Here is a 13,202-nt window from a genome sequence, read left to right on the forward strand (position 1 = left end):
TGAGCCAGCGCACTGGCTGGAGATGTGACACAGTGGAAGAGGCTTGTCTAGCATGCACACGGCCCTGAGTTCTATTTTTGATATCCCACGAGAAAGCACATGCATTAGGGAAGGGGCCTTCAGACTCAGGAGATAGCTGCCAGTCAAGTGCTTGCTATGTAAACACAAGGCCCTGAGTTCACATCTCCAGCAGCCAAATACGAGCTGAACAGCTGTTGTAACCCAGAGGCAGTGGAGGATAGGCGGGTCCCTGGAAGACCATTGGTTATGCAGCCTAGCTGAATCAATGGGCTCGGGTTCAGTGAGATCTCTTGTCTTACCAGAGAAGGTAGGGAGTGATAGAGAAGACACCTGCCACCCTCCTCTGTCCTTCACACACACACATGTGCACACGTACCCGCATCAATATGTACATACACCGAAATCAAAAAAAGAAGGGAAGGGCAAAGTATATAAAGAGGCAGACAGGGAATGGATGGCCACAGGCTTAACAGGGGAAATTGCATGCAGAGCATCCTTGAAGATGCAGTGAAGAGGAAGATTTGTGGGAGGCAGCCTTGTGGAATGTATCAGTGGGAAAAAAAATGCTTTTCTAGCACTCACAGCCAGTCTGGAAGGACCATCAGGAGACATTACCCACCTGATGGATGCCAGAGGCTGTGGAATATGATAAATCCTTGGTTTGGCCAGAAAATAACGTGCCTCTTCTTTCAGATGCTACTGTGTGATCTTTTGGAGACTGGAGGCTGTGACGGGATCTATAAAATAGGGTTAAGTTGGCTCAATAAGGAAGAACTGCTTAATGTTAGAACATCAGGAACAACCTGGGAGATTAAATAGCAACCAAAATAGAAATCATTGGTTATAAAAATGTTTTAGGGTGCATTAACAAAAGATTGAGGGATGGGATAAGTTATATTATCATAAACTCACAGAAGACCCTGAGAATGCCAATCCAAGCAGAAAACTACACTGTTTCACTAATTCACTCAACAAATGTATGTTAGCTACTGACAAGTTTTGTAGTAAAATGTTGGGAGTTCACAGTGTGGGGAGTAGATTAAACAAAAGCAAATAAACTCCCATCTGACATGTATGAAGAATTTATTTGTAGTAACATGACAGGATGACAGGGCCTTCACATGCTTTCTTTCCATTCTTACAAGATTCCTTCACAGAGGCAAGGATCTTAAGTTTAACTACAGAGATAACATTCTAAATCCCAGAAAGCTAAGGCATGTGTAAATGACAACTCGGATTTTCATCAAACTCCCATAAGTTGGAGCAAACCTTGATGTTGTTCATGCTTATCTCTAAGTTACATGATGATATTTTATATTCTTTAAAAAGGGTGTGTGTATGTGTGTGTGCGTGTGTATGTGTGGGTGTGTATGTGTGTATGAGTATGTGTGTGTGTGAGTGTTTGTATGTGTATGTGAGTGTGTATGTGTGTGAGTGTTTGTATGTGTGTGTTTGTGTGTGTGAGTATGAATGTGTGAGTGTGTGTATGTGTGTATGAGTGTGTATGTGTGTGTGAGTATGTATGTGCGAGTGTGTGTGTGTGTGTGTGTGTGTGTGTGTGTGTGTGTGTGTTTCAGACAATGGAATTTTGGCTCAGAATATACTTCCATGTAATCGCAATTTGGTCATTTTAAGTTCAATTGGTTTTAGAAACCATGGGACATTAATGATTTACCTGACATATTCTGAGAATATTACTAGCAAGTTAAATGCAAACTATAAATTTCATCTCAAGCAAATTTTTGAACAGGGATATTCAGAGAAACCTAACAAAAGCAGCTCTAAAATATAATCAGTGGGTTTATAGACTTAGAGCTCAGGGTATTAGGTCTCTGTTGTTAAGAGTATTTTGTTCTTTTTCTTCAGAACTGGAATTCTAAGGAGTAAGAAGGGAGGTGGTACACACTTTTCCCTGGATCTTAGAAATGTACACCCATAATTGGAGGAATTTTGGCTGCTGGGAATAAAACTTACCATTTATTATAAGCCAGAGGAGCAAATTGATTTTAGCATTCAGGAAGAAAAATTGCACCTTTGGTTCTGAATTATTTCCCCGTGAGCACAGAGCCAAATATTAATGTAGATTTAAAAGGAAGAAAAAAAAAGTGCTCAAAGCCTAATGTACTTCAAGCTTATAAACTGAAATTTATTCACCTGAAAGTAAGTGGGATTTCCTGAAGCAAAACTACTCCTATTATTTTTGTCTTGCTGCTCTGACTGCAGTTTATGTAGCAGGAAGGAATGTTCTAAGCTGTTTGGGTGTAGTCAGAACTGCAAGTTCTATGAGAGGAGTCTCAGTAATGCTCACTCTATCCCACAGCCCACACCAGAGCACAGCTCCATTTCTTAGGGTTTCTGAAACAATGTCCCATGGAGTCCTTTCTTGTGACTTGGTGCTTCAAGGAAGACTTTAGTGTCTATGAGTTCTTTTAAAATCTTGATACTTGCTGGAGAGGGAAAAGTCGATGGTCTTTCTAGCTGGTCACTGGGAGGTTGCCTATTCTCCCGTGATGGCCCAGTACATTTGCACACCAGCAGTACAGCGGGATTCTGTAATTTTTTTTTTTAAATAAAGGGCTTGGAGTTAAAAAGAGGACATATTGGGGGGGATGGGGGTAGGGTTTGGTGGGGCATGGAGGACACTCAAAAAATAAAATGTATACGTTCATGAAATTTATAAAGAATAAATAAAAATACTATTAAAAAGAAGAAAGATTCAAATGGAAAAGAAAAAAGAAGAAAGAGAGACAGAAAGAAGAAACCTACGTATCTAGCAAAAACCAGTGGCCATACCCTTGGTCATGCTTTTTGAACCCTTTCGAACATTTTCCTCTGTAGATAATGAAATTTCATTATTACGAAAAATCCAGCACCAGTAACTTATTCCTTTATTTTTTTTAATTTAGTACCATGTTGTTCTAGTCTTATTTCTGTTGCTGTGAGAAACACAGTGACCAAAAGCAACAAGCGGAAGAGAGGATTGATTTTAGCTTATGGGGTGTGGTCGGTCACTGAGGGAAGCTGCAGCAGGAGCTCCAGGCAGGAGCTTGAAGCAGAAAGGAAAAGAGAAGCACTGCTCACTTTGCTCCCAGGCTCAAGTTTACCTCCTTTCTCACGCAACTCAGAGCCACCCGCCCCAGGTTGACGTTGCCCGCAGTCACCCGATCCCACAGCCCACACACTCTGTCCCATAGCTGGGCCCTCTTACACCAATTATTAATGAAGAAAATGCCTCACAGACATGTCCGCAAGTCAATCAGATTAAAGCGATTCTTCAGCTCAGGTTCCCTCGTTCCAGGTGACCCTAGATTTGTGGCAAGCGGACAACTGAAGTAAACTATGACACTGTGAAGGGAATATTTATAAATAATTTAACATAGCCATATGGTCATGGCATGGTTATACAGTTTTTAAACTGACCGCTGCATTTGAATATTTAAATCATTTCCAGTATTTGGTTACTATCGCATCATTCCTTAAAGATATTTGGCACAATCTTTGGAAAATAACTGTTTATTTTTTAAGTTAGTATATAAGTTTTGAAGTATGATATGGTACCTCACAAATAGGTCATTTTTTTTTAATGTCAGGTAAAAAAGGGAAATAAGTGCAAGTTCAAAGTGACTGCTTATCTTATCTTGGCTTGCTCAGCATTAAAAATCATATATGTTGGGGTGGGGGCATAATAATAGGTGAAGAATAAGGACTGAGTTGGTGTTAGATTTTTAGCTCCTACTTTACTCTACCAGATGGAAGTCCTGTCCGAACACCAGGCTGGCCACTCTTCCCCCATCGCTTCCCTACACGTGGAGACCGTTTTTTCCCTCTAGCTCAGACAAGCATCGAGCCTTGAGTCTAGAATGGGTCCAGCTTGTATTATGCTGAAGAAACTGTCCAGTGCGGGATTTACTGACACTCTTCTTAGCTGGCCTTGCTAATGTCAGGGTCTAGAAGTGTTGATGAATCCTTAGCGTCATGCCTTGGCCTGGAGGTGATCTGCTATACCCATGCCATCTCTCGAGGAAACAGTTCACCACGCATGCGCACGATGGCCCATTCTTCGGCCCTCCGCACATTTATTCTCATCTCTGCCTGTGCTGGCTGAGAGAACTTTATATAGCACATTCTGTCTTCATAGCTGCAGGCTGTACTTCAGAATAGGGCGTAAGTCTGTGTCAAGGAAGAGAGCATTCAAAACACGCAGGCGTATCTCATCTCTGTTATCCAAAATCGATGAGGTGGGCATTTGGGCTTGTATGAGATTTAGGTATCTGTGATGTCTTCAGTCCTGTGTACTTGCATGCTTTCCCCTTCTAAATTTAGGACTGTGCTGTCAGCTCAAGGTTGAGTGGGGATAAAGCACCTAGGATGTTTAAATTATGCTTCCATTCATATAGGTGACAAAATAAAGAACCAGCTGATCATCTCCCACGTTCAGATTCCCTTCCATTGGAGGGACATATCAAGGGTGACGTACAAGGATGGCTTGTGGGACATAGTACCACTGTGCCCATAAGCTCTGCAAAGTGGGATGCACTAGCCTCCCAATCGGCAGTGGGATTTTTCTGTGGATTTTTATGTATACATAATCATTAAGTAAATAAAAATAATTGTCTGTTCCACTTCATAACTGAGTATATGCATGGAGAATTTTGTTTACGCCACCCAGATTAAAACGCCAAATCTGGAGGCATCTCAGAAACTGTACTGTCTAAGATAGTCACCATAGAAATAAAAAAAAAAAGCATCAAGGTTAAGTGACTTGATTTCCATGTGTGTGTGTGTGTGTGTGTGTGTGTGTGTGTGTGTGTATACACACCCATATACATTCCATATATATATATATATATATATATATATATATATAAAACATCCAAAAGCAATTAATAATTCGACTAAGACATAAACAGGATCTCTGCCTAAAGACAATCACCTAAAAAGTGTCATGAAAAAAAAAATGAACCTTAATTACAATTGTCTAACTAAATGCATCCCAAATTCTTGGGCCTGGCATTCAAGCTCCTTGTTTGTTCAATTGTTTATAGCATCCCTTCTAGCTTCTGGCCAGGTCATCTTCAAGTATAATTAACATGTTTCTATCACTGTGAAGCTACGCCATGTCATGGCATGCTAACCCATTGTCTGACTATCACACTAAACTCTGAAATCTTATCCCCATTTCCTTCAGAGAGGTGGGCACTCTCCAGACTGTGCATGCCCAGATCACATGCACCCAGTACAGAACGGTGACCTTATAACAGTTGTAGGTCACTGCTGTCTTCAGTATTGAGTAACTCCAAAATGTTTTGTGTCGGTGCCTCAAAATGATGTCAGTCTACACAAACTGCAAACGCGTTCCAGAGCGGTGCTGCAGCTCTTGACATTTTCAAGCGTTGGATGTAGATGTCAGCTGATTACTTCATTCTTTTCTATGGTCTCCACCTCAACTACTCTCAAAGACTGAGGTAAAAACTGGCAGGGCCCTTAATATAACATTTCCTTTCTACTGAGAGACAGTTTGCCAGAAACAGCACAGCTTCCAACCTTTCAGTTTGCCTCGGAGATGCTTTCTGACCCCCTATTCTAGCTTTGATTTCCCACTGCTACTCCTTCATTCTATTCAGCCCAGACTGTAAATGGCAGCCACTGAAGACTTGATTCCAAAGCCCTTGTCCTCCAGATGGTCAGCACTGTACTGGGCCATGGCCCCCTTACAACCCTGGCTCCTAAGACCCCAGCCCTGGCCAGGTCTACCCCAAGTCTGGAAGGAATGAGAAACCTGGCCAGACGGAAACACATCCATGGCTGCCTTATCAAATTCTTTATTTCTACAAGTGCTTCAAATGGCCATACCCACTTTCTGGTGCTCACCCACATATGTCACAGTTAACATGTTTTCATTACTATGGCCAATAATTGAGTAAGCAGGTCTGTCCAAGATCAGGTCTTTATAAATGCTGTGCTGATGAAAAGCACATTCAGACAGTAGTGGGGGGGGGGGCGACATCACTCAATGGGACACTATCACGTCAGCCTCTCTCTTTCCCTGTGCACTTGAGACATGGCAGCAGCTCCTTTTTTTTTTTTTTTTAAAGACAAGGGAATACTGTATGTTTTTCCTTGAGAAAATTGCTTGTTGGTAGTAAAGAAATAGTCTGAAATGAGTACACTCGATGCAATATTTCACAGCTTGGTCTACAGGGTGAGTCTAGCATTTTGCTGTGGTGGCTACTTTTGCTGGAGATTTTGTGAGGCAAGATATAAGTTCATATATCTCAAATTGTCATTAAACTCAGTCTGGGAAAAGCAAGTGAAATGTAGTTAAGTGTTCTCTGGAAGATAGAGTGTTCCACTGATCATGTAAAAGGAACATAGTCAATAAATCAGATAATTTTATTTTCCTTTTCTACAAATAGAAAACACATCTAAAAAATGAAGATATTTCTAAAGTCAAAATTTCTTTAGAAGCAATTACTATTTTAGCTTTGTGGAATGTCATACAAAAAGCAATTTCAGATGATACCTTTCAAATGGAGAAAGCACACACAATTTAGAAACTTTATGTTTTCCAGTAGAATTTCCATTGCATATGCAGATAATTCTAAAGGTGCCTTTGGTGGCTGTTTGAATATGCTGAGAAATCCAGCTCTAAAATTTAAGCTAACATATCACACAGTCTTAAACATTTAAAACTTGGTTTTGGTTTGGATTAAAAAAAAAAAACACTTTTTTGGTTTGGATAAAAAACAATCTTTAAATTTGTTGGTACTTCATGAAGGTAGTTAAATACTCAGAAAATCCCAAGGCACTATATGTTTAGCATTGTCTGTCATCTTCTGTGACAATGGCAACTGTATTTATTTATTTAGTTAGTTAGTTAGTTATTTTCAGTTAAATTGGTTCTTTGGTAATTTCATGCATGCATGTAACACATTTTAGTGAATGTCTGCCCTTCTCTCTCATCTCTCTCACTCTCCTACCAAACCTACTTTTGCTTCCCAGATATGTTAAGTTTTTGCTTTGTTGCATGACCCACTTTATTTAACCAGGGGCTTCTGTGGGACTGTCGGATTGAGACAATCTTTCGGAGCCTGTGAGGCAGTCACCAGGAGGTGACTCCTCTTTCCTTCCCTGAATCTATCCACAAGAAATAGTTCAGTAGGAAGCAGCGGGTCCCTGAGTCTTTCCTCCATCCTTGCCAGACTGCTCATGGGATATTCCTGTGCAGTCCCGTTCTGTACCTGGGAAGAGTGCGTGATTGCAATGCCTGGCGCAGTCCAGAAGATGGCGCCTCACAGTCTTCCCTATCTTTTAGCACTTTCAATCTTCCTGCTCTCTCTGATGCACTGTCCACTCAGCCTTGTTTAGGGCACAACACTCAATCGTCACTTATTCTGGACATCTTGTATAGACCTGACTCTGTCAAAGGCAGTTATTAAGAAACTAATAACCAGGCAAATTTTACTGCAATACTGAGGCTTTACATACCTTCCTATTTAAGACACTAATGTAATAAATGGGAAGCGGGAGCTCTAAGTGGTACTGATCTCAATTAATCAATGTGAACAGTATAGATGAAGCACTGAGCTGAGGCACAGCTGAGGAACGCGTCTTGGTCTCCACTAGCTTTTGTTGTGGATTTCAGTCAGCATTTGGGAGCCTGTTTGGCATTGTTTGACTCTGCCCTTAGATGCAGATATACGCTACCCAGCCTGCACCGTTGCTTTTTAAGTTTTATTTTACACACAGCCTGGAAGCTGATGATATTATTCTATATATTAGAAAATAAGCCCCCTCCCGAGACTGCTCAGAGTAATACCTCCAGGAATACACTGAAACAATGAAGCTCTTTGGGTAAACTTCAATCTAAGAAGCTTTAATCACAGAGCAGCAGGAAGCTTATGTTCTTGCTTTTTTTTTTTTTTTTTCCAGCACGGGGTAGTTGGTTCCTTAAGGCACTCAGCAAGAAGCCACGTCTCAGAAGCATCCTTTGGATGGAACTGGATCTGGAAAAGCAGCCGAGCACGCGTCCTGCCTAAGCAAAGTACGCAGTGGAGAGGAAGGCAAAATCAAATGCAGATAAGAAACAGAAAGGACTTGGTGTGCTTCTCTGAGACAGCCGCTCATAAGTCTCAATTCAAACTCACTAACTCCGAGTGAGTTTAGGTAAAAGTCTGAGTCATTTCTCTCGCCCAGTGCCTTGCCTCCAGGTACAGTTCTGTCTGTCTTGTCCTCTGTGCAGCGTCTGGCAACAAGAGTCTGGCAACAAAAAGCACTGTCTGAATAGCCAAGGCACACTGCAGAGGAAGCACTCCCGCCTTCACTTACTCTCTCTGTTACTTTGGACAGCCCGCTGAAACCTTTTTTTTTTTTTCCGTCTCACTTTATTGATCTGTAGTGTGGGCATAACATTACCTTTAAAAGACCTGTCTCAAGTATGTGGTGTATATAAGCATCTAGCATAAAACTTTGACATAGTAGATGCAGCACTTGGCAGTTGCTCTATCAGTCAGCAGCCTCCCTGGATGAGCACGGCAGTAGCTCATTTCCAGAGCATTTCTATTTCACAAGGCGTTTCTCCAGAACTGCAGAACCCACACAACTCAAGTTGTCCATTACCTTGAGGCATTGCAGGCACCCTGATACGCTGCTGGGTGAGCCTGTATCTTCCATGGGAGCATTCCTTCTGCCTTTCAAAGGAATGTGCAGCCAGTTGTGAGCACTCAGCATGGCCTAGAAGAATTAGGTTCAAAGGAAGGTTTTGCCACTTGCCAGCCATGTGACCTGGGGCACATCAGTCCTTAATCTTTCATAGTCCGGGATTTCTATTGCTAAGGTGGGGACAATGATATATCAACGGGTTCTTAAGAGGATTACATGATACAAAGCCTGCAAATGGGTGCTGTCAGCAGCCAGCTCTATAAAATTGTAAGTTATTACTATGATCCATTCTTTGCCCTTGTCATGAAACATGCCCCAAGAATGATAGAAATTTCTTAGCGTTAAGCTACAACTAATAATTCATTTGGCCAACAATAAGCTAGAGAAAGAAAACACACACACACACACACACACACACACACACACACACACACACACACACACACAAAATAGAACACGAGAAACATTTTGATTCAAATGCAGGCGTCCAGCATTCATTTGCCTAGCCAACAGTGAGCATCCTTAAATGTCTCAAAATAAGTCAAACGACATGGAACAAAATGGCAAATCTGTAAAACGTGAGGACAAGTGAGAGAGACAAGTACTTAAGTTCCAATGTGAAGACAAATGGATAAATAAATACGGCATATACACTCAGCAGATTGTTACCTAGTCGAGCCTAGCGTAGCTGTCCTCAGAAAGGCCTCACCCAGCAACTGATCGAAGCAGATGATGAGACAGAGCACAGAGGGCCTTGTGGAAGAGAGGGAGGAAGGATAGAAGGACCTGGAGAGGACAGGAGCTCCACAAGACGACCAACAGAGCCAACTATTTTGGGCTCAGGCGGGCTTGTGGACACTGAAGCACCAACCAAGGACCATGTATGGACTGGACCTAGGCCCCCTACACATAGGTACCCAATCGGCAGCTTGGTCTTTATGTCAGTCCCCTAGTAAGGGGAGCAGGGGCTGTCCCAGACCTGGATTCTGTTGTCTGTTTTTTTGATCACTTCCCCCCTGGTGGGACTGCCTTGCCAGGCCACTGTGGTAGAGGATGTGGCCTCAGTCCTAATGTGACTTGATGTGCTGGGATGGGTAGGTAAAGGGGGGGGAGGGCTCCCATTTTCAGAGAGGTAGGGGAGGAGGGAAACGGAAGAGAGAAGGACATTGGGACCAGGAGGAGAAGATGGACAGGGCTACAACTGAGATGCAAAATCAATAAATAATGAAACAAACAAAGAAAAATTTAAAAGTCCCCCAAAGAATATTACTTTGTCTTTAGAAAAGAAGGACATTTAGACTGAATGCAGATGATGAACCTTGAAGACATAATAGCAAATGATATAAATCGGTTGTAAAGGACAGGCATTTGTTATAGGAACCTGTAGTACGCAGAGTCACAGAGGGGGAAACAGAACTGTGGCCAATGGGCTGTTGGAAGAGAACAGTAGGAAGTTGAGTCAGTAAGAAGTTTCAGCTGTAGACGATGAAAGGGTCTGGAGGTGGTAGTGGCCATGGCTGTACAGCACTGTGCATGTACCTAACAATGTAAAGTCAACAATAGTTACAAAAGATTGAGAGAGAACTTTTAAATAATATGCTTATTTTTTTTCAAATCTTTGTGTGCTTGTGTGTGTGTGTGTGTGTTTGTGTGTGTGTGTTCCTGTGGGTACGAGTGTGTCACTGGATAGCCCCACATGCCCTTTCCCGCCTCCCACCTGTTTGAGACAGAGTCTCTTGTTGTTTGCTGCTGTGTTCAGCAGGTAGCTGGCCTGGAAGCTGCTGCCTCTCCATCCCATGTGCCTTCAGGAGCACTGGAATCATAGGTGTGCACTATGTGGCTTCTGGAGATTCCCACACAGGTTCTTATACCACGTGGCAAGCACTTCACCAGCAGAGCCATATTCCCAAGCCCAGGAGAGAGCTTTCTGAGGTGAGAGAAGTTTCTGCTATCTCAGAACATCTCCTATACCTTGAAATAGTTTGCAAACCTCCCCTAATCATGTGTCTAAATTGGGTATGCTTTATCATATGCAAATTTTATTTGATGCTGACAGTTAATTTTATGTGATGACTTAGCCAGGCTGTGTACCCAGTTGTTTGTTGGTTTTGTTGTTTTTAACCAAACTCCAACTTAGATATTACTATGTATACTGCTGCTGTTGTTTGTGATGCACATTTGAATTAGTTGCTTTTATATAAAGCATATTATCCCTGTAGTGGTTAACGCTATATGTCAACTTTATTAGGGTCCTAGGAAAACAGAAACTTGGCCAGAATCAAATCTGGATACTTAGTGGGTTGTTTTCGAGATCACAGTAACTACTGAATTGGCTTATTGAATAAAACAGACTGCCCATCCCAATGTGAATCTGTATCAAGGACAATCACATGCCAATCAGTTGAAGACCTGAGTAGAAAAGGCTAAAGGAGCCTAGCCTGCTGCGCTTCCTGAGGTTGGTAAAGTCTGGCCTTAGCATCCTTACACTCTGCACCAGCCTGTTGTCGGGTCTTGAGCATATCGGCATTCCAAAGAGAGCTTATACTGTTACTTTCCTGAGTCCTTTGGGGTTGGATGAGAATTACACACCAGCTCTTCCGAGTTTCCAGGTTGCTGATTCTAAATCTTGGAACATTTTAGCCCCTGATCATGTGAGCCAACTTTTAAAAATCAGCCTCTCTTTCCCGCTTCCCCCTCCCCCATTGGAAAGTGCAAGCTTGTGCATGCACATGAATCTCTCTCTCTCTCTCTCTCTCTCTCTCTCTCTCTCTCTCTCTCTCTCTCAACTCACTTTCTGGTGATCCTGATAGCCCCCCCCCCCCACAGTGTGGCTAGCCTTCCTGCAATAGTTGAAGACCTTCAGAAAAAAGGTGGGCTCTTGAAGAGAAAGACATCCTGTCTCCAGAACATGTTCTCAGTCAACAGTGCAGCAGCAGCAGCTCTTGCTGGAGTTTCCAACATGCTAGTTGTCCTAGAGATTTAGGCCCCCAAACTGCATAAGTTTTCAAGTCACCCAGACCTCTGATTTGTTCGGTTTATCTTTTGAGGAATCATAACCAACAGATCCACCAAGTTGCTTGAAATTATCTGGGCGCCTTCATGAAAATCTAGACTTTTAGTTTGCGTGTGACCTCAGTGTGAGTCAGAATCTCTGGGCGGAAGGCCTGATTGTGAATTGTCCTCAGAAGCTTTCCCAGGTCACTCTGCTGCTCAGTTGTGCCAGGAATTAGGGAGATCCAACGTCAACCCCTTAATCTAGTTAGATAACCTAATTAAATGAACACCTCAAATTGAGCACAAGCCTTTCTGTCCTTTTTCCTGAATATTTTATATAAATAACGAAACATTCAGAAGCAGGCAGAACTTGGCCAAATATAAGTGACACAGAGGACCAGGATGTACCCATCTGTACGTTTAGGCCTCCAGTCACCAACAAATGCTGGCTGTGTGCCTGGAACAGGCATTGCTCTAAATGATGCAGATAAGAAGAAGTGCTCAAAAAAAAAAAAAATCGGTTCTCAAGGACCTTCCACTACAGTTGGAGGACTGTAGCGAACAGCCGCCTCCATGCAAACCTTCAATTCAGGTTCTCTCGCACAAAAGCTGCTTAGCTGATCATTCGCTGGACTCGGGCCAGTAGATTAAAAGCGAATCAAAACAAAACAAGCCCGGAGGTCACATGTGCTCTTTTGTACACACGACTCCACACGTTGAGCAGTGTGCTGGTTGACGAAGACAGCTGCCAAGAATAAAAACAACTAGAAGACGGAGTGAGCAATTGCCTTCAGTCTGGTGTGAAAGCCAGCAAATGATTCTGGGCTTTTCACCGTGCTCAGCCTTGCCTGCAGTGATTACAAATATTAGGTATTTATAGGTTTTACAATGAGAAAAACTGTGGCTCGGGCCTCGTTCTCATAGAAGAGGCGGCTGGCAGATTCTTTTTGTTCTTAGTAGGACAAACTTTCAGGAAAGAAAAAGTCAAGACACCAAGCTGTTTCCTTGCCCACGCACCAGACAGTCATTAAACAGGGATTTTATTGGTATCTGCCTCATAGATTCTTTAAGGGGCAAATGAAAATCTAAATCCCTGAGCCCAGTGCCAGTGACTGAATCAGCTCTCAGGAATGCCAACTGACATCTCTGGTATGCGGCATCATCATTGACCAGGCATCCCTCCAGCAACTGAGATGCAAGACAAGAGACACTGCTATGGAGCAACGGTCCTGAGGCACAGGGCAGGAGGGTCCTATCCAAAGGTGTGATGTGCAGTTCTTAGTATTGGGAGAGAGCCTCGGGGTGCCCCTAGCAGGAGTCATCTGCGGAGAAGAGAGGGAGAATGGAAAGTCTAAGGAGACATCAAAGAGGGGGATTTGGTATGACTGCAATTGCCCAAAGGCAGTTTCAAGACAAAGTATTTGATGATGATGATGATGATGATGATAATAATAATAATAATAATAATATCTAATTCATCAAATAATCTCTGATTTTTGTGTGAACAGTAGCTATGAAAAAGATGG

At 42.6% G+C, this 13,202-nt stretch overlaps 1 protein-coding gene across 5 annotated transcripts in view; it reads right to left on the minus strand.

The window, feature by feature from the left end:
- HS3ST5 (heparan sulfate-glucosamine 3-sulfotransferase 5) overlaps positions 1-13,202 on the minus strand; it is a 273,269-nt gene that overhangs the window by 58,302 nt on the left and 201,765 nt on the right. The window lies entirely within an intron of this gene.

The sequence above is a fragment of the Acomys minous genome (genome assembly GCF_964271855.1).
Source record: "Acomys minous genome assembly, chromosome: 3".
In the NCBI taxonomy this organism is placed as follows: domain Eukaryota; kingdom Metazoa; phylum Chordata; class Mammalia; order Rodentia; family Muridae; genus Acomys; species Acomys minous.